Below are 19,597 nucleotides of genomic sequence, written 5' to 3'. Positions count from 1 at the left end.
GGCATCCTTATGCCCTAACAGAAATTTGGAGCCCCACCACACACCCTATATTCTGCTATACAGAACAATTCTTAACAATTATTGCGTGTTAAAGGCTGAAATGTCTGCTTTTAAATATGGTGAAGTAACTGATCCCTGAAGTACCTAAACTTCATGATTGTTATACTGTTTAGTTCATTAATGACTGAAGTTTGCAAGACTTCAGTTAATATTTCCAAAAGCTATAAATGCTCCATGTATTAACAAAAATTATTGTTACACTGAAGAACTTCAATTCTTTTGTGTGAATTCCAATCACAGATTTTGGACTCACTGGTGTAGAAACTTATTTTCATTGTATTACTTGGCATTACTGTATTTAATACCATCATGGGTAAAAAGCAACTATCAGGAGAAACTGGTGATTTACATTTAATGTACTATGCAAATGAAATAGACTTTTAATGTCAATTTTATTCCCTCTTTTTGTTGCTGAATTCCAGCATAATTTGCACATACATTTTTAGTCAAAACTTATTATGAAACTTCAGTTTTCCAAGAGTTTCCAGGCTTTCTTTGGTTTGATTTTTAACACTGAATATTGTTGTCTTGAAGAAAAAGCCTCTGGAGGCCTTGTTAGCTGGTGCAAGAATTTTAAAGCCAATAATTCACTTTCAGAATATGCGACACATGACACACTTCAATTATTTAAGTGGAAGGAAAGACTTTAAAACACACAAAATGAATGGATATCAGCCTGCCAATTAAAATGGATTGAGGCTGGTATAATTTTTTTTTTTTAGAGGAAGTTCTGAACATTGTTCTTCTGGCCTGCTTATTTTGTTTAATGGTAGAACCAACCCAACCCATATAAGGTATTTATTTTTCACTCACTCTTGAGGAAAAAAATCTTTGAGAATGATTAACAACTGGGAATTAAAGCAATAATGTAACATTGATTCATGGTATAAAACCAAAGACAGAGAATACTTTCTGAACAAAAAAAGAAGATTCCCTGAAGTTGAAAAAGAATGTCTGACTTGACAAGCAGATGATTTTTTTCTGACAAAAACACATCAGCAACTAAAAACAATATTTTATCTTTCTTTTGCATGATGGGGAGACCAAAGTTATCCTTAATATCCGTCCATATTCAGAAGTTGGTGATCTGTAAGTGATACAAGTTCCACTATAGTAGTAGAACTAAGAGTAGCACCCTCGCCTTTAGTTCATCATGGAAATAAAGTCAGAATAATAGGAACACATGCTGACTTCCCTGCTGCTTTTTAGAAAAATGTTAAAAACTGAATTATGACATTAATCCCTGTGTGACTCTTGTTTTCTGTAACCGTTTTTTTTTTACCGTCTGCATAGAATTATACATTTTACAAGATTTACAATATGCATCATGTTAAGAAATATCTCAGATATGCAATCTTCAAAAAAGAATCATATTGTCTGAAATTGTTTAGACATTCTTGAGCTTTGTTCTGGTAGACTGTACTTCCCTTGAAAAAGTAGCTTGGAAATAGTCATGAATCTCATATTTTCTTTAAATATAAAAGTGATGCTCCTGTCCAGTAATATCAGTTTCAGTTGATGGCTCTGTTTTGTTTTGTTGAGAAAAAAATAAACCTGGCTTTGGTCATACTTGCCCTAAATCATGTCCAGATGATATGTTCCGGATGTAGGATTCCTTTCAAAAGGACTGTAAATATTGCAGTTAGCCCAAAATACTAGTTAGAATGTTCTCTGAAACTGAATATTTGGTTGATAAAATCTGAATTAGAAATCATTTCCATTTCTCTCAATTTCCTAGTTATGTAAATATCAATTAATCAATTAATATTTATTTTACAGCCAAAAGGCCTGAAAACAAGTTACAAATCTAATCTAATCTAATTAATTAATGAATAATTTATGTAAATATATTAACCAGTTGGGCAATCAGGATTTTTTGCCTCCAGAATTTGCCAAATATTACTTTATCTCAGGGACTTCTTAGGGGGAAAATTGACACTTTTGATGTAGGTGTGGATACATATGCATATCCATATGGAAGGGCAGTTGTTATTTTTGCCCACAATGACTGCTACCAGCAGGCATCTGCTGGTACAGATTTAATCCTACAAGCAGGATGGTTCCCACCACCACCACCACACAAATTGAAATGCTCCTTACCAAAGAAGCAAAACATCTATCCAGCAAGTCACAGAGCAATATATTCAGACTAGCAGGGATGTTGCCCAGCAAGTGTTCATAGGAAACAGCAGTGATACTTCTGTGGCAAGTGACAGCACCTAGCTGATCTCAGGAAAAAGCTAAACAGAGTCAAGTCTAGTTTATGCTTGAATGGGAGACTACTAGGAAGTTCCAGACCTCTGGGCTAGACTGAGAGTAAAAAAAAAAAAAAAATCAGCTATGGCAAACCACTTCTGTACTCTTGCCAAGAAATCTATATCAGTATGTCTATGTAACAACTAGAAGTTGATCTTGATTCAAAAGAGACTTTATCTTCCCAAACTTTATAACTCCTCTTTTGCATTGAGATTCTATTAAATTTCCCATCCTGGTGCTCTCTAGATAGATTAGACTATATGGTTCAGAATCACCAGCCAGGGTTTTTGGGGGGTTGTGGCAATGAGCTTACTGTTGTGGTTACACTTATTCTCACTCTAATTCATTGTATAGAGATATCTGTCAGTAAATTTTGTCCTTATTCCATTGTACCTCTTTAGGAATAGTAACTGACATTTCTCCCCTCCCTCCCTCCCTCCCCCCCTCCCAAAACAGAATCCCAACTTCACAAAACATGATAAAATATGATAGTGTTCTTTTACTGGACAAAAATTCTTATTTTAGGCATTCTCTATCAAGCAAGCCTTCTTAGACAATGGAGGGCATGAGTGTTATAGCTACAAAGTGAAGCTATGTTTAAAGTACATCACACATTACTGGAAAAAAACCCTTCAATTCACACACCCCATTCTTTTTTGTGCAAAACGCCATTTTCTTCTTCTGTATAAGTTAATTATGACCTTTTGCAAGTGAATATTCCTGTTATATTTAGCACAGTCTATGAAGAGGAAGGGTATGTAATTAAGATGTTCTTCTGGCAAGGCTGTACACGGAGCTTGCAAGGAAAAGCAGATGGTGGAGAAGAGAAGGAAGTATTCCTGTTGTAAACTGAAATAGCAAAAGGGAGCCCTGAGCCATTTTTCTTGATCATTTTGTTGCCCAATAAATGAGAATTTGTCTTCCATTTCTTGAGGACAGTCTTCATAACTTGAGAAAATCATCTTGAGAAAATCATCTTGTCAGAAAGATATAGCATAATCTGAGAGCTCAAATTTCAGCATTCTCTATCTGGGAAAATGCAGCACAATTCAGATAGCAGATCTATTGCTATTATGATCTGCAGGTAGGATATGGTTGAACTCATAGTTTGTGACATAAGTAGTGAGAAGCAATTTGCATTTCCATTGCAAAAACCAGCTGATTTCACTTTCTACCTGTAGGCATCAATGTATCCAACCTCACCCTTGCTGTTGCATATTTTTCTTTCACGTATTTCTCTTTCTTTGCAATGGAGCTGATTTTCCTCAGCTGGTTTTGGAGCTGAATGGAGCTGAATCAAAAGCTTTGGCTATTGGAGAGTTTAAAAAAAATGAATAAATACTTGCTGGGAAGGAAATAATTATAAAAATATTTTACAAAGTAGACCGTCTCTAGTTTAGAGATTAGAGATCCTAGTTTACATAGAACAGCATGTATAAGGTAAAATTGGGCTTTATTTGCACTTGTGGCATGTAAGCCAAAAGGTGCTCAAAGTGCCTGATACAGTCTTTATAGTGAGCAGGAAGCATGACTAAGACTGGTAACCTAGTTGATACCGTCTCTGCTTACTAAAAAGTGTTGCGTGAAAGCCTTGATTCATCAAAGTCATGATTGGCATTGGAGATTAATATCCATGAGGCTACTGTTGATGACCACAGCCCATGGATGATTGTGACTTGGAATGTAAGAGGATTAAATAGTAAAGATATCCATCAACAAATAAAAACAGGAAGGAAGGAAGGAAAGAAGGAAGGAAGGAAGGAAGGAAGGAAGGAAGGAAGGAAGGAAGGAAGGAAGGAAGGAAGGAAGGAAGGAAGGAAGGAAGATGATGATGATGATGATGATGATGATGATGATGATGATGATGATGATTTTAAATCTGTAATTACAGGAACTGAATATTTTTTTACATGGGGTTAATTGACATGCCAAGTTCCCCAGCAATTTTGACACTGACACAAGCTAAACAATCAGGTGCTAGTCCAATAATGAAACAATCTCTATGATAAGCTCAAATAATGTTTGGAGCAATATCTTGTTAATACTGTGTTCTTGTGGAATTACCAAACCGCTCATAAGTGTTCATCAACTAGGGTTCACCAAGTGTAACCTAAGCAGAACTGAGAAGAAGGAAGAAAAAAAAACAAAACTTTCAACCTCTCCATTAGATCTGTGGGCAGAGAAATCAGGGGGACATTTTTTTTTCCTGATTTTTTTTTTCAGGATAAGAAAAAAGAAAAACCCTCCAACAATTTCTGAACAGCAGGGTTTCTTCTCAGTGGTAACAACAGCATTGCTTATTGAAAACGGCCCAGTAGGATGAATTCCCTTTAGATTTAACCAAAATGTGGAAAGCCAGGGAAGCTGCAGACTGCCGGAGGGATGATTGTATAGAGAAAGATAGAATACTCATGAATACTGCTTGGCCACTGTAGGAACAAACAAGGACAAGGGCACCATATTTCATCTTTGAGAATTTCTCCCAAATTCTCTTTTCTTTTGAAAGAAATTGCAGACACCTTTCATGAAATTGAACAAGAACTGGTAGGAAAATGAAAAAAGAAGTATTTCTCTGCCTGGCACTAATCCTAAATTGACAGACAGCTATTGTGGTAAAATAGAGAGGCATTATGATTATATCAACTGGAAAAGAAGAATACAATTCAATTCAAACCTTTATTGGCATTACAAACCTTAAAATACAAGGAATCAGCATATCATAAGGATGACAGCAGGAAAACAATACTCAGAGAAGAGTTTGGTTACATTTCCTTTTGGACACTTCCTCCAAGAACTTAGCAACAATGTGGGTAATCTCGGGTATAGCATCATAAAAGCAAATACCGGCAGGATGATGCAGGATCCACGTCGTTCAGAGGGTATTTGCCCTGCAAGGGTCTTAGAAGCAAATCATGCCGAAGAGACACAAATAAATAACAATCGAAAATGATATGATAGATTGTATCTGGGCTGCCACAAAGACAGAGCCTGTCATAGATGGGAATGCGTTTATACTTTCCAAGGAGCACCTTAGAAGGAAAAGCATTCCCTCTAGCCAAGAAAAAGGTCCTTCGCTGGGAAGGTAACACGAGATCGTTGAAATTGAAAAGAAGAGTCTATATGAAGTGGCATTGAATCTTGATTGACTGAGACATTACAGGTAGAGGACTATTGCAGAAACCAGTTACAGTAGATAGAAAGGTGATAGAAAGCCCAAGGTGATAGAAAGACAGAGCATGCATGATTGTTTTAACAGCAGATACAAAAGAACATTTCAGAAATACTGAAAAGAAAAAAAAGGCCATGTGTCAGAAAGCAATGTTTTGGAAAGCTAATCAGAAAATAAACAGGATTTGGAGTGCTTAATCTGGAGGATTAGGAGATCCTCTTCCTCAATACAAACAATAAAAAAGGATTTGTTACTTAATATTGTCAAGTGATGTAGAAAAAGTTATATGGTAAAGATGGACAATCCAATAAAAGCATGAAGGAGAGAAAGGGGCATTGGGGAAGAATTGATCCACTTGTGCTGAGTTGTAGAGAAGAGTGATGGCTAAGGGGGAGGGGGGAGTAGATTATTCAAACAAAGCAGTAAATTCCCAGAAATCATGGTTATTTAATCATGGTTATATAAATCATGGTTATATAAAGCTGTGCATGGAATGTAGGAAGTATAATTCATCAGCTAGTAAAATAACTCCTTCATGATAACTCTAATATACAAGCTTAGCTAACCTGACACATAAAAGTGAAATATGAGCATTTCAGTGATTAAAGTGGACAATGGCTTCAGCTACATTCAGTCAATAAAGCTTTTGGGAGAGGAAGAGATATTAGTCTTTTTGCTTCTGGCATGTTAAATGTCCACTACAGGATTGTCTTACATATACAGGAAAACAAAAGGATCAGAATTGATCAATATTTTATTAGCATGTAGAATGAAGTCTTTTTGAAATGTTATATTAGAGGACTAATCATGATATATTTTCTACTTTCAAAAGTCATATGGCCTCACTGATGAACTGATGAAGTCAGATTAAAAGAGAAACAGAGATGGGCCAAACTCCTAACTTTCATAAAAGTTCTCAGCAGTGGCCAAAGTGCTTGTGGATGAGCTGTTTTTCAACAGTTCCTTGCTACCATATTTTCTCTTTGCTCACACTCTTGTTCACCTGCAGCGATGTCATCACGCAACTAATTCAAATTGGGTTTCTCCTTAAAATGATGGATATGGTGAATGGGGCCAGTTACAAAGCAAAGGAAGCTTTGGGTTGCAACCATCCATCATTTGATTTTCTAAGAATAATTCTGGGTCTGTGGGATCTGACTACTGGGTTTCTACCCAGAAAACTGGGTTTCAACCAGATGTCTTTCCTAGGCCCCACTTGGTGATGCTGTAGGTTGAACTTGGCATTTTCTGCATGAAAATCATGCATTTTACCACTAGCCCCAATAACTATTTTTGTTCATTGTCTTTTTAAATTTGAAACTTAAATGCTGATATGGGGAAAAAGCAGTATTTGTGTTCCTTCTAAACACATTACATATATTGAATGATGCTTCTGATGGGGAAGATGATTTTGTGTGTGCGTGCATACACACACAAACAAGTCCTTCACATTCAAGAGCAATTGCTACCAGTTTCTTTACATCATCTGGCTAATTCAAATAGTACTGGTTGTGGTGCTTCCTGGAGAATAGGATCATAGCATCTGAGATTGTATATTTCAAGTTGCTAGCCACTTTTATTTTGAACTTATGCAATGTTCTTTTGTAGTTAATGAGAAACAAGAAAGAAAATAATGGAGTAAACTATTGCTCCTTCACAAATAATTGGATAGCTAATAGCTAATAAAAGTACTTCTAGTGGTTACTTTTGTGTTAAAAGAGCATTCCTGCTGATCGGATATGGAACTCTTTATGCCAATTCCAAATTCAGAAATGTTCTTGCATTTAAATACTTACTCATGTCTTCAATTAATTTTACATCACTATACATAAAACATTTTAAGTATGATACTTTGAGTATTTTTGGGGGTTGCAGTGAGATGCTCCCATATTGCACCAAAGAGTTGAGGCAGAATGAATTTGAAATGGAATGAAACTTCACTAAAGATAAAACATTTTTTTGCCCAATACTTTTTCCTAATTTGCAAAGAAACATCAGATTTCATAACCTGTTTTTTGTTTTTACGTTGCAGAATTACTGCTTTCAAATTTATGTACCAGAAGATAAAACAAAATCACCTGGATTAAAAAAAAAATTAAAATTCTAAAAAGGAAGCAAAATAACTACCAAAAGTTATTTACGTTCACTAGATTTATATTTTTCTTCCTCCAATTTTTTTCCACAATAATTATCTGAGGTAAGTTGGGCTTAGAAAAAATAATTGGCCCAAAACTACTAGTGAGTTTCTGTAGTTGAGGATGAACCCAGATCTTCTGATTCTAGTCCAACGTGTTAACCCTCTGCTACCCTGCCTTTCCACTGTAGTCTCAGTTTCTGAAAGATTTTGATAGTAGAAGAGAATTACTCTGATCTCTGGTAAAGAAATTGGCATTGTAATAGAATTTTATTGCTCACCAGTCCTGTGAGGAATTTCAAGGGAAAGCAAAACTTTTAATATTTCTAGTGACATTTCTCAAGAGAGTTCCCTGTGGCTCTAGATTAAAATGGTGGTTTTTTGGGGAAAAAAAAAACAACGATGTTCATTCTATCAGATATGCTTTTATTCTCTGAAACGTAAGGCTTTTAGCAATAAGCCTTCCCAGTTTAAATCCTGGCAGTTCCAGATAGATAAAGTTGCAGCATTTAAAATAAGACCTTTTGGAAAAATTGAGGAGAGGGCAAAACATGTAGAGACTGTAGTTTTTAAAATCAAGCATGGCAGTGGCTGAGGGAATTTCTCCTGAGCTTTTTCAATGATATATATATAGAAGAATATATAAGGGGAGAGAAGGAAGGAAGGAAGGAATCAAACCCAATATGGGAAAAACAACAGGATGAGGATCAGCCTTTGATAGGAAGAACCTAGAAGCAAGGAATGAGGCAAACTGTGCCACCACAGGGATAACATGGATTCTCTCATAATCCTTCACAGGCAAATGTGCCTCAATAATTCTCAGATATTTTGTTTCAAAAATCACTGATTAATTGATAAATGTGACAATACTGTAAAGTACTCCTTAGTCTTTTGGAGTGAAATCTATATCCTCTTTGGGATATATGGAAGAAAGTGTGAATTTAGAACAGTTTATATGGCCTGAGTTTGAGAGCCTGATGTGGCCCCTGAAATATCTAGGCAGGGCCACGGGGCGGGTGTGTGTGTGTCAAAAATGTTGAGATGGTGGATATGACTAAGCAACCAAAGCCCTGTCTCCTTGGTGACTCATACCATATGAAAGGGGTGGGACTTCCATTATATGGTCATGGTCACCCTCTTGAATTTTTAAATCTCCTTTTTGGGTATCTCTGGATACAGTCCTCAAAGTACCTCCAAAAGTTACCACCAAACTGTATTTTAAATGTGACAAAAACAAAATTTGCTATGAACTGTAGTTAATTAATGTCACCTTAATTAAATATAAAACTAAACCAAACTTTTCCTTTGGCTTCTCATACCAGAGATCAAATTTGGTATGAATCAATCTATGCTGACCCTAAAATTGCCTACATCTGTTTAAGAACTGCAGGGCATAAGCCATGCATTATAGGGTATAGTTTCAGCATTCAATGAAACTATACCATTCGGAATCTCAAAGTAGACAAATATCTTCTGAAGCTAATGATGACTTCATATCTGAACTTTGGATGAAGCTCTCAGCTTTCTCTCTTATCTGAGTGCAATGCTCTAAAAATCCCACTTTACTAAAATTCCCACCAGTAGCAAACATGTGGGAAAAATCTTTCAATTGTTTAATGATAATCACTGCATGATTAAAATGATGCTTTGTATCTCAGTGAAGCACAATTTGCTCAGATTAAACTGAAGTCCAGAAGGAGTATTATTGATAGATGTAGAGATTTCACAGCTTTTTATTGCTAGGTTGGAATCTGTAGAAAATAGAAAAAGAGTTTAATATACAACATCCAGATTGTTGAATAAAAGGACATTGGCTTTAGGGAGGAATTATTTGGGATCCTTAGAAAGGAAGTTTCTGCTATGCTAAATTCTGATGTAGGTATTTCATCAGTCATGCCTTCTCTGTAACATCATCTGCCCTCTGGAATGGCGTTACCTCTAATATCTGAATGGTCCCCACCCTGCTAATGTTTTGAAGGGCTTGAAGACATGGCTCTTCACCCAAGTCTTTGGTGAGGGCGAGTGAAGCCTCCCTTTGGCCTATGTGGGTTTGTTTATTTTTGTTCCCATCCACCTTTTTGTCACCTTTCCCATCTTTACTCTTCAATTTTGTCAACTAAAATAACCATCCTCTTTTTTAATGTTAGTTTCTGAGTACTTTATTATTCTAATTCTAATTCTAAGAAAGATTATTTTTGTGCACAGCAAACTAAAATCAGAAATGTCAGTGTAGGGTTAAAAAGGATCGACAACACTCCTCTTCTTAATCATCTTTTTGGGGTGATTATTAAGGAACAGGGGGAAAGCCACATGGCTAGCAACTGCTTCAAGTACAGAAGCTTTTGTGTGAGGTTCATTTTTGGGTTGTATTTATTTCTTGGAAATATGGGATAGTTAAGACCCATTCAAAAAAAGTCATGAGACTAGATTCATGAGAGAGCAGGAGTAGTTTATGAAATGAAAACTTGACAATAAGAATCATGAACACTCCAAGAAAGTAAAACAATGAAATAATGCATAGTATAGCTGGTAGCAAGCCTTGATACCACATACTAGTTAATAGATTTTAAATTCTAATTCCACACCAGTAAAAGAATAATGATCTTACCCATATTAGAGTACAGCTGCGGGGAGTGGTATCACAAATGTTACATGCTCTCCTTTTCATGATCCTCCCCTTTCCTCTTTTTTATAATTGTTTCAAAGGCAGTTTCTGATCTCCCTGAAAGATCTGCTAGCAGAGATAACTAGTAGAGGCAACTTCAAGATGTGTTCCTGGAAGAGGCCACTCAAGCTTCTGCCTAGGCTTTCCTAGTGACTTCTGCCTGGGTTGGTAACTAAGCATGGTTGCTGCTAGACTCTGTGATTAAGTCAGTGGGCTGGGTTTTCACATCTTTCATATCAGAGAGCTCCATAGGAGGGTGCCTCTTTTGATGAAAACCATCAGTTCAATCTAGCTGGTGCTTTAGAAAATGGCTGAGGACTTGTCTTTTTGTGAACTATACTGTTTTTTTTAAAAAATAATGCAGATAAGACAATGGTAGCAACAGTCCCAAAAACATGATTATAACAGTCACTATCATGATCATCATCAGCTATCAACTGTGCTGCATCAGTTCTCCTTCCTTCCTTCCTTCCTTCCTTCCTTCCTTCCTTCCTTCCTTCCTTCCTTCCTTCCTTCCTTCCTTCCTTCCTTCCTTCTCCTCCTCCTCCTCCTCCTCCTCCAGAATAGAATAAAAATCCATTCCTTTGTGTGACAGTAAAATCAGACTGGCTATTCACACAAGATGCTAAGACATTGCTTTGGATGATGGGAATTAAAGTTGTCAAATAGGAATGTCCAGGTAATAAAATAGCTCATTTCCCATGTCGATTTGGTGCTTGCCCTACTTATGCCCACTGACCCGGAACATCATTTGCAGTTGCGGAGGCAATATGTTCTCTGGGCAAATTGCCATGTGTGCACTGGTGAATATCAAGATTTCTATCCTGACTATGTTTGTTCTCCTTACTGACAAATTCCATCAGCATTCTGAATGTCATCTTTGGAATTCAAACATTTTGGCTTAAAGAATCCCAGAACGTGAATACAGTACCTATCCTGTGAGAGGAATAAGAATACTTTGTTTGGGGGAAAGGGAAATAAGTGACAAATGACTTTCCCCATTGGAGAGAACTTTTTTTAAAAATCCATATAATAAATCTAAGGGTCACCTCTGTTGTTAATGCCACCTGTCAAGCCAGAGAAGGCAGCCTGTCATATTAAGAATGCATGCTAAGACAGCAGAGACCTTAGCTGCCTGCTGGCAAATTCAAATGGGTTACAAGTTTTGCAGAACTGCTGATTAACTTACTGGCAATGAATCAGCCAGGGAGCTACACCCATCAGATCGCTTTATGCTCTTTCTTCAGCTGCCTAATAGCACCCAGAACACATGAAATATAATTACAACATTGTCATATATATAGCCTATTTACAATAACAGCTACATTCAAAACGCAAGTTTGCACTCCATGTGGGGAAAAGCTTATGCCACCAGAGAAAATATTTGCATAATTAATGCTGCCCTAGCAAAAGTGAAGGGATTTTTTTTCCAGAGGTAAGAAGAATGGCAGAGGTATTCCTATTATTATTCTCTCCCCTACCCACATTTTGCAAGATGCCGTACAGCTAATAGAGATGCTAGAAAGAATTCTGTTTCCTCATTTCTTGCCTGGTTGAACCACACGAAGTCTTGAAGCTACTTTGCAGGACTACACAGAACTTTAAAAAGGTGCTTCACTGTGATGAAAGCTCAAGTAAAGCACCCTTTTGAAGCTGATTTGCAAAGCAAAGCAGACCCTACTTCTGTAGGTAAAGTGCAACACTTCTTTCTAGAAATATTAGAAGCAGCTTCTGTGCATGCACAGAAGCTTCTTCCAGCTCTTGCACAAGTGATAGAGAATGGGACTAAAGACTGAATAGTCTTTGGGGGCTAAACTTTTGGAAAGAAGATACATGAAATGTATGATTTCAGTATTAGTTTGGAACTGTATCACTTTGATAGGTGGATGGGAAAGAGAGGGTCTGTGGAGATGAAATCAAATTCTTGCTCAGTTCCTGGACTTTATTTTCCTTTCTTGCCAAGCATCTGACAGAATAGTAAATTTACCTTTCTTCCCTTTTGCACAAATCCCATTGGAACCAAATTTCCTTTCAGTGCTGTTTCTTTGCACAGCTGCAAGCCAGTTTGATTTGAAATTCTTTTACTCCAGAAAGAAGGTTTGAATTGCATCAACATATATGCTTCACCTGGACCCAGGTTTTTCCTGGTACCTCTTTGAAGCATCGGAGGTATCTCTCTAAGTAGAAACCTGGAGGGCTATAGTAATAAATTTGAAAGCTAAAACTTTTTTTGGTTGATTTATGAATATGTTTCTCAGGCATCAGATGATGTTCTAAATAAAACCTGAAAAACATTTGGTCAGTTTCTAAAGAGTTTATGTCCTTGTAGAAGAAAGCATTTGTAGCTTAATTAAATTGCTTTGCATGAGTCAGGCTAGAATTACAGTTACAGAAGTACAGTTACTCAGAATGGTGCCATCAAGCTGTTAATAACACTCTGTGTGCAACCAGCATGGCCCTGCGATGGCAGATTGTGTGGACTACTGTCAGAAACTACTGATCGCTATCCCCTCGTGTTTTGCTGCATCGCTTTAGCTTCTTATAAAAAGGCTGCTAACTAGAACCTGCAAACTACTAAGCCATGTCATTTCAGCTTCTCAGTGAAGAACCTTCTGGACCAAGTACATATTGGTTGACTATTGGCTTTTTGGGGGCAGGAAAAAGCAGAATACATTTTCTTTTCTCAGTAGACCTTTGAAGACTTCCATATTTTTGTGGTATTTCTGCTCCCTGGTTATGATGCCTGGTTGGTTTTTCAGTCTTGCCTTCAGTTGTCACCTGACCCTGATCTTCTTTAATTCTGATTCTTGATGATGGCCAAGTCCTCAAGTTTAGTAAATAAGATGAAAATGTTTCCTATCTGTCCTTGAAGCTTGGATGAATGGGAACAGAGGTAGTTGCTTTTTGCCTAAGCCAGTGATCTACTTAGCTCAGTAGCATGCACAGTGAATTATAGTGATTCTCCAGAAGTCTTCCAGTCCATTTTAGAGATGTTAGGGACTGAAACTAGATTTTTATTATTTATTTATCTCCGTGTGACACATTTATGTGTTCTGTGATTGAGCAATCGCTTCAATGAGCAATGCACTTTCTGTTAAATTCCTGGCAGCAATTTTACTTTTTGCCTTTCATATGACTTTTGCTGGACAGGGATTCAAAGGATATGTGGGCTCTTTTTTCTATTATTTATTTTTTGTTTATGAGATCTATAGGCCACCCCAAACTATTATGACTCTGAGCAACGTTTGACTCTATTTTTGTTCACTGCAAGACTTGAATTCATATCTCCTATTCCCCAGCTCTATACCATGCACAGTCACTAAGTATATAAACTGGCCTTCTGAGAATGAAACTGGGGTTAGTGCTTGTTCAGCCATTTTATGGGCTGATGTCTTGCTAGAACTGCACTTTTGTTTTAAACTACACATGATCAATAGACAGACTAAGAATTTCATTTAATAATTAAATTATGTCAATGTTAAAATGAGGCAAGTCGTCCACATTCACAGGAGGACCATAGGATTGGCCCTTACCTCTCTCTGTTTCCTTGATTATTTTTGTTGGTAAAGATTATCTCCTCACAGATGCTGTTGCTGGAAACCATCTGTACAGCAAGCATCATTCTCAGCCTACCTCCTTTATATAAATACAGACACACATGTGCACACACTTTAATTGCTGTTCCTTTTTTCCTTTATTGTAACCGTGCCTCATTATTCTAGCTAATTACCCTCATTTTCTGCTTTTACAAGGGAGGAGCACATACTACATACCTTTTACACCAGGTGAGGAAGAGTTAGAGATTATACATCTGTATAATTATTGTTCGGAGAACAGCAAGAAATGATTTCTGAATAGCTATTCCAATTCAAGAGCAGATTTAAATTACAGCTAGCTTTTATTATCACTCTCCGAAAATCTTGCTTGCCTTCTGCATGCCGAATGTCATTCGCATTGCAAGTTTCACCTGAGAAGAAGCAAAGTACAATACCACATAATTTTTCAGTTCAAAATTAGTGTGTTATTTACGTTTTTATTTGGCTTTTCCTATTGCATATGTATTTTTTTTTCTTGGTTCTGAACAATAGATGTTCTTGTTGTATAGCAATAAAAGAGAAGCACTAGGCTGATCTGGTAAACTTTGCCATTCAGAAGAGTGGCATCTTGAAAGCAAACCATCTCAAAGAAATGGAGCTCAATTTAGGACTCATACTTGTCGACATCAAATGCTACACTCCAGTTTACTAGTACCTGGGCAAACAGTAGCATCCCACCTTTGAAAAGATGTTCCTGCTCATGAAACTGCCCAAAACAAACAAAATCAATCTATTACATCTCCAGTTAAATCACTTTAAATTTCTGTAAGTAATAGTATGCAATATGTTAATTGATTTTGGACATGATGCATACAGTGTTGATTTTAGATGTAAATAAATAAGTGGGAGCCAAGCTTTTTAGTAAGTGTTCTGAAAGTCATCTTTGTTTGTTTGTTTTTGTTTTTTGTTGTTGTTTTTGGTGCCTCCAAGTCAGTGTTGACTCCTGGCGACTGCCTGGACAAGACCCTGCAGTTTTCTCGGCAAGATTTTGGAAGTTTGCCATTGCCTGCCTCCTAGGGCTGAGAGGCTATGACTGGCCCAAGGTCACCCAGCAGCTGGCTTCTTGCCTAAGGCAGGACGAGAACTCATGGTCTCCCAGTTTCTAGCCTGGTGCCTTAACTACTACACCAAATGGGCTCTCCGCTTAGTGGCTGGCATCTGCAATTACTAATATACATTAGTGTTGTGGACATTGCACTGGCTATCAATATGCTTCCAAATACAAACTGGGGATAGTTCAAGGTGCTAGTTATTATTTAGAATGCACTCTGGGTCTTCTCTTTCAGATAGAACTTGCCCATCTGATCTACACTTCCACACTGAGGTTTCCCCTTTCCATTTGGAATACCTTATCCTGGAAATTTGTCTGGCACCTTCTCTATTCTCATTTAGGAAATTAGTAAGGACTAAGCTACTACATAGAAGTTTTAATTCTTACATTGTTGCTTTCCTTGGATGGCTGGGGGATGGGGTGGGGTGGGGTGGGGTGAGGAGGACTGGTTCTACTTCTTCTTGTTGTTAAAGTTTGTAAACTACCAGAAGCCTGTGGCAGTGTAGCGGTCTCAATGAATGGTAAAATAAATTTATTAAGAATGTTTTCCCATAAAAAGGAAACACTCTAGCAAAAATACTTATGCCAGGAAGATATGAAAATGTGTACATAGCATTAGAAATGGATATAAAAATGTAAACAAATTTTAGTGCAAAGTTTAAGAAATCAAGTTAGCAAACTGAGGCAGAAATAGGCTGAAATAAATTTAAGGTAAGAGCAATGAGAAACTTTCCTGCTTTCTAAGAAAAAATAAGGGTAGTCTTTGGCTACACTTTGGCTGTATGTTGGGACATGGCAAGTGAGCATTAAAGTCTGCATACAAAAAACGTAATAAAGAAAGATCAGTTCCAGGAGAAAGTTCCAGGAGAAAGGGCTCCCACCACTGAAATTTTTAAGTTGTTAACAGTATTTCAAAAGAGTGAAAACTGCTTTTATTTTATGTTTTGTTATTTCCTTTGTTACTTAAAATGACGGGTTACTGGTGCTTGGAATGTCAAAATTTAAACTTTCACATCAATCAAAAAGTTAATCTCTTGTTTGGCATTTCTGCCTTGAAACAATTTCAGAATATTTTATTCTGTGGTGTATTCCTGGCATTTGGCAAGAGAATCAGTTTCAAAATGTCCTCACTTTCTGAAGACTAAAATCACAGTGATCAGATTTGCAGAAAAAAGGGACTGATGGCCAAACGGTTATGTATGAGCATTTTGTATCTCTAGATTTTATGCACCACCTTAGATTAGGACTTTCTGCTGTAAAGCCACTTTTCCCCCCCCCCCTTCTTTTTGTATTTGTTTGCTTCTTTGGGGATCCTTTTGAGTAAGATCCTCCTTGACAACAATTAAATTTAGAGAGTCAAAGTTTAATACTGTCTCAGGCTGTATTAAATATTTAATTTCAATATTGGATTAAAAAAAAGTTGCACAATGCAGCCAAACAGTGGGACTAAAACTACATTGTTTAGGCTGTTAGTTCTGCCTGAACCCCTTTTGTTCCTAGCACCATTGCTCTTCCTTTCTAACTATCTTTGGCTCTATGTCCTACATAATTCTAGTAATCAGAGTGATTGTAGCAAAGTATGTAGTGTTTTTGTGAGCTCCCAAAATGGTTATTTTTGTTCTTCACTTATTTCTGAGTCCTTGTGATTTGATGGGCTTCATTTACCAGCACTGTCTATCAGCAACATGCTTGTGTCATCAGTGATATTATGTGGCCAACTTATCTTCTACTGACCTCTTATATCACATCAAATGCAACATTTTAAATTAAGTAATAAAAGTCTCAAACGTTGCCTCAACTAATACAGTAAAATAGTTATGTAAGTAACTGGGCCTAAGAACTACGAAGCTTAGGAAGAAAAATATAACATATACAGCAAGAAGCTGAAAATTATGTACTGGCTTTTTGACACTCTCAGAATATGATTTAAAGTATTTGCAAATTAGCTTTAGAATTGGTTTTCACATTAGCTTTCTTAACATCCTGTTTTATCCATTAGCCATAAAGTGATCTTTTCTGGGTTTCTTCCTATTGTAACGGAAGATTGCTGGAGGAGGAGGATGAAGAGAATGATTACAATTACAGAATTATCACCTATCTTTATACACTGATTTTGCTGTCCAGAGAATATCCCCTGTCATTTTTTTCCACTTAAGACATCAATTGAGAAAAGCTTGATAAAGTTGGATTTCTCATAGTTATGTTTGTTTTTCTTGGCCCCTAAATATTACCTCTGTTTTTCTCTGTATTTGCTTTACCCTTTACTCATATTGATTTGATTCCTGAAATGACTGGCCCACAACTTTCACACAGAGAAACCTCAGCATCTTGTATTTACTAAAACCAGATTTGAGTGCCTTCTTGGCCTCTGGGCCCCTGTATAGATATTACATCTTGTTGTACAAATAATAAAACTGTGTTTCTACATGCACAACAATACTATGTAATACATCTGCACCTTTTTAAAAAAGCAAAAATTGATCAGCCCTCCCTATACTTTCATACGATGACTTAGGATACCTGAGTAGTAAGAGATAGCTTTTGGAGGACAATGTCCAGTAAACTGTTTTGGATAAACTCAGGAACTGCTGAGTGGTTTAACTTCTGGAAAGAAAATGATAAAACACACCATTTACTTTGTATGATGCATATCAGCATTTAAACAGATTAGAAGAAAGGTATATGGAAAGGCTGAACTGGCAGCAACTGAACCGACCTTGACTGAAAGGTTCAAATAAAGCTTTTAAAATTAAATAAATAAATATCTTACTTTCTGATGGCAGTTTTTCTGTTTGCCTCCCTCTCCTGCGAGATTTGTGTTCAGTCCTCACATTCCTAATTTTTGACTTCTATTAAACAGAAATTTCAATCACACCTACATGCCAACTCAATGCGGGAGGGTAACAACCACTTCAAAGTTGTGTTTAGACCATTAATGTTGTGTTGATACATTATTACAGAGATACTCAAAATAGCATATATGAGCACAAATTTAGATCACCATTTCCAATTATGAGTAATTGCCTTTTACTAACTTAAACCAATAATAAAAGATCCACATATTTCCAAAAGTAAAGGCAAAAGTGTTCATACTGGACTATTTTCTCAATAGCATTCAAAGGGAAATGTATTTAAAATATGTTTAACCATTTATTGAATGTGTCAGGCAAGGTCATTGAATTTTATATATTTTATCTTTCACCAGAGCTGACCAGGTTTTCTGCTTTCTCTTGCACAAGAAGAAAGCAGATGTCTAAAGCATTGACTCAATTAAGTAACTTCTTTTGATAGAAGTTGGGATATGTCAATATTAGCATAATCTAAAGGGTATACCCAAGATGTCAATGTTTTTTAGGTACAAAACATGTATTGTGAAAAATATGAAAGTTGGATGCTTTTTTTTTTATGCTTGAGGCTTTCTATGCTGGCCTAACTGAAACCAATTGAAACTGAAACGTTCAAAGGAAAATGCATTTCAAATATTTTAAAATTGTCGTGTGAAAGAGAGAGTGAAAGGAAAGCATTACAACATACCTGGATGTTTTTGTAAACAAATAAGCTAAATGATACCTTGCAAATTCATTTCAATATAATTTCTTATTTCAGTGGACTCTCCCAACTGATTTTAATTGTCAGTATGAATCTGCCACACATAGCTTGCAGCTTGCTCACCAAACATAGCCTAATATAGAGTTGGTAACTTCATGCACGGAGGATGTACTGAACTGCAGTTCCATTTGTCCCAGCTGTAATGGCTCCCAGCCAAATATTTTGAGTGTTGTCCAACAGGCCTGGAAGGCTTCAAATTGACCACTTTTGTATATAGCTTGCCACATATCTGCTATACAGTTTGAACCCTTTCTTCTTTATTTTTAGTGCTAGCCTGTTCTCCTAAACAAAGAGCAACAGTGAGTAAGCCTCTCTTATTTCAGGAAGTGAAAGCAACATGCTGATTCTAATATATATATGTGGGTGTGGGTGTCTATGTAAAATCTATATCTATATCCACATCTATATCTCTATATCTGTATCTATATCTACCAGTATTCTAGACTCATAATCTTCCCCAAATTTCTGTGAAGATATCACCTAACTCCTTCTCAAATAGTAGAGCATTCCACTATGTTATTCTGGGGTAATTAGAACTAATAGTGTTGAAGCTAGCCATTTTTTTCTTAGCTCTTGAAATGCCTTCAAGGTCTCTCTCTGTGCATGGCAGGAACTGATAATATTTTAATTTACTTTTTTTCCTTGGGGAAACAAATCAAGAAAATCAGCTTCCCCAGAAAGTACCTCAGATTAAGTATTCAGCCAGGGGGTAGTCTCATGTATATTACTCTGTCATCATAGTTTCTTTCCCAAACCAAATTTTGATCTAATGATGTACAAGTTTCTATTTTCTATCTATTCAATGATAAACAGCAAGAAAAACAAACTGAAAAAAAAGTTTTAAGAATGAAATGTTGAAAAAGGCCCTTGTCAAAAACATAGGGGAGTTGAAAAAAGATTTCTCTGTTTACTAACAATATTGACAATCAGATTCTGCTCAGACCTTCAATTAGGAAAATAGCTTAATTCACCTTGGACTAATGGTGGGACTGCTGGATTCAACCTGAGGTCAAATCTAAAGAGAAGTTTAAAAGTCAGAGTACTTGAACTCCTATTG

Source organism: Python bivittatus, unplaced genomic scaffold (assembly GCF_059951505.1).
Source record: "Python bivittatus isolate LINGU-HERP-01145 unplaced genomic scaffold, Pbiv_v1 ctg000700_np1212, whole genome shotgun sequence".
NCBI lineage: Eukaryota > Metazoa > Chordata > Lepidosauria > Squamata > Pythonidae > Python > Python bivittatus.
The sequence above is the reverse complement of the archived record's forward strand: the minus strand, read 5'-3'. Positions refer to the sequence as shown.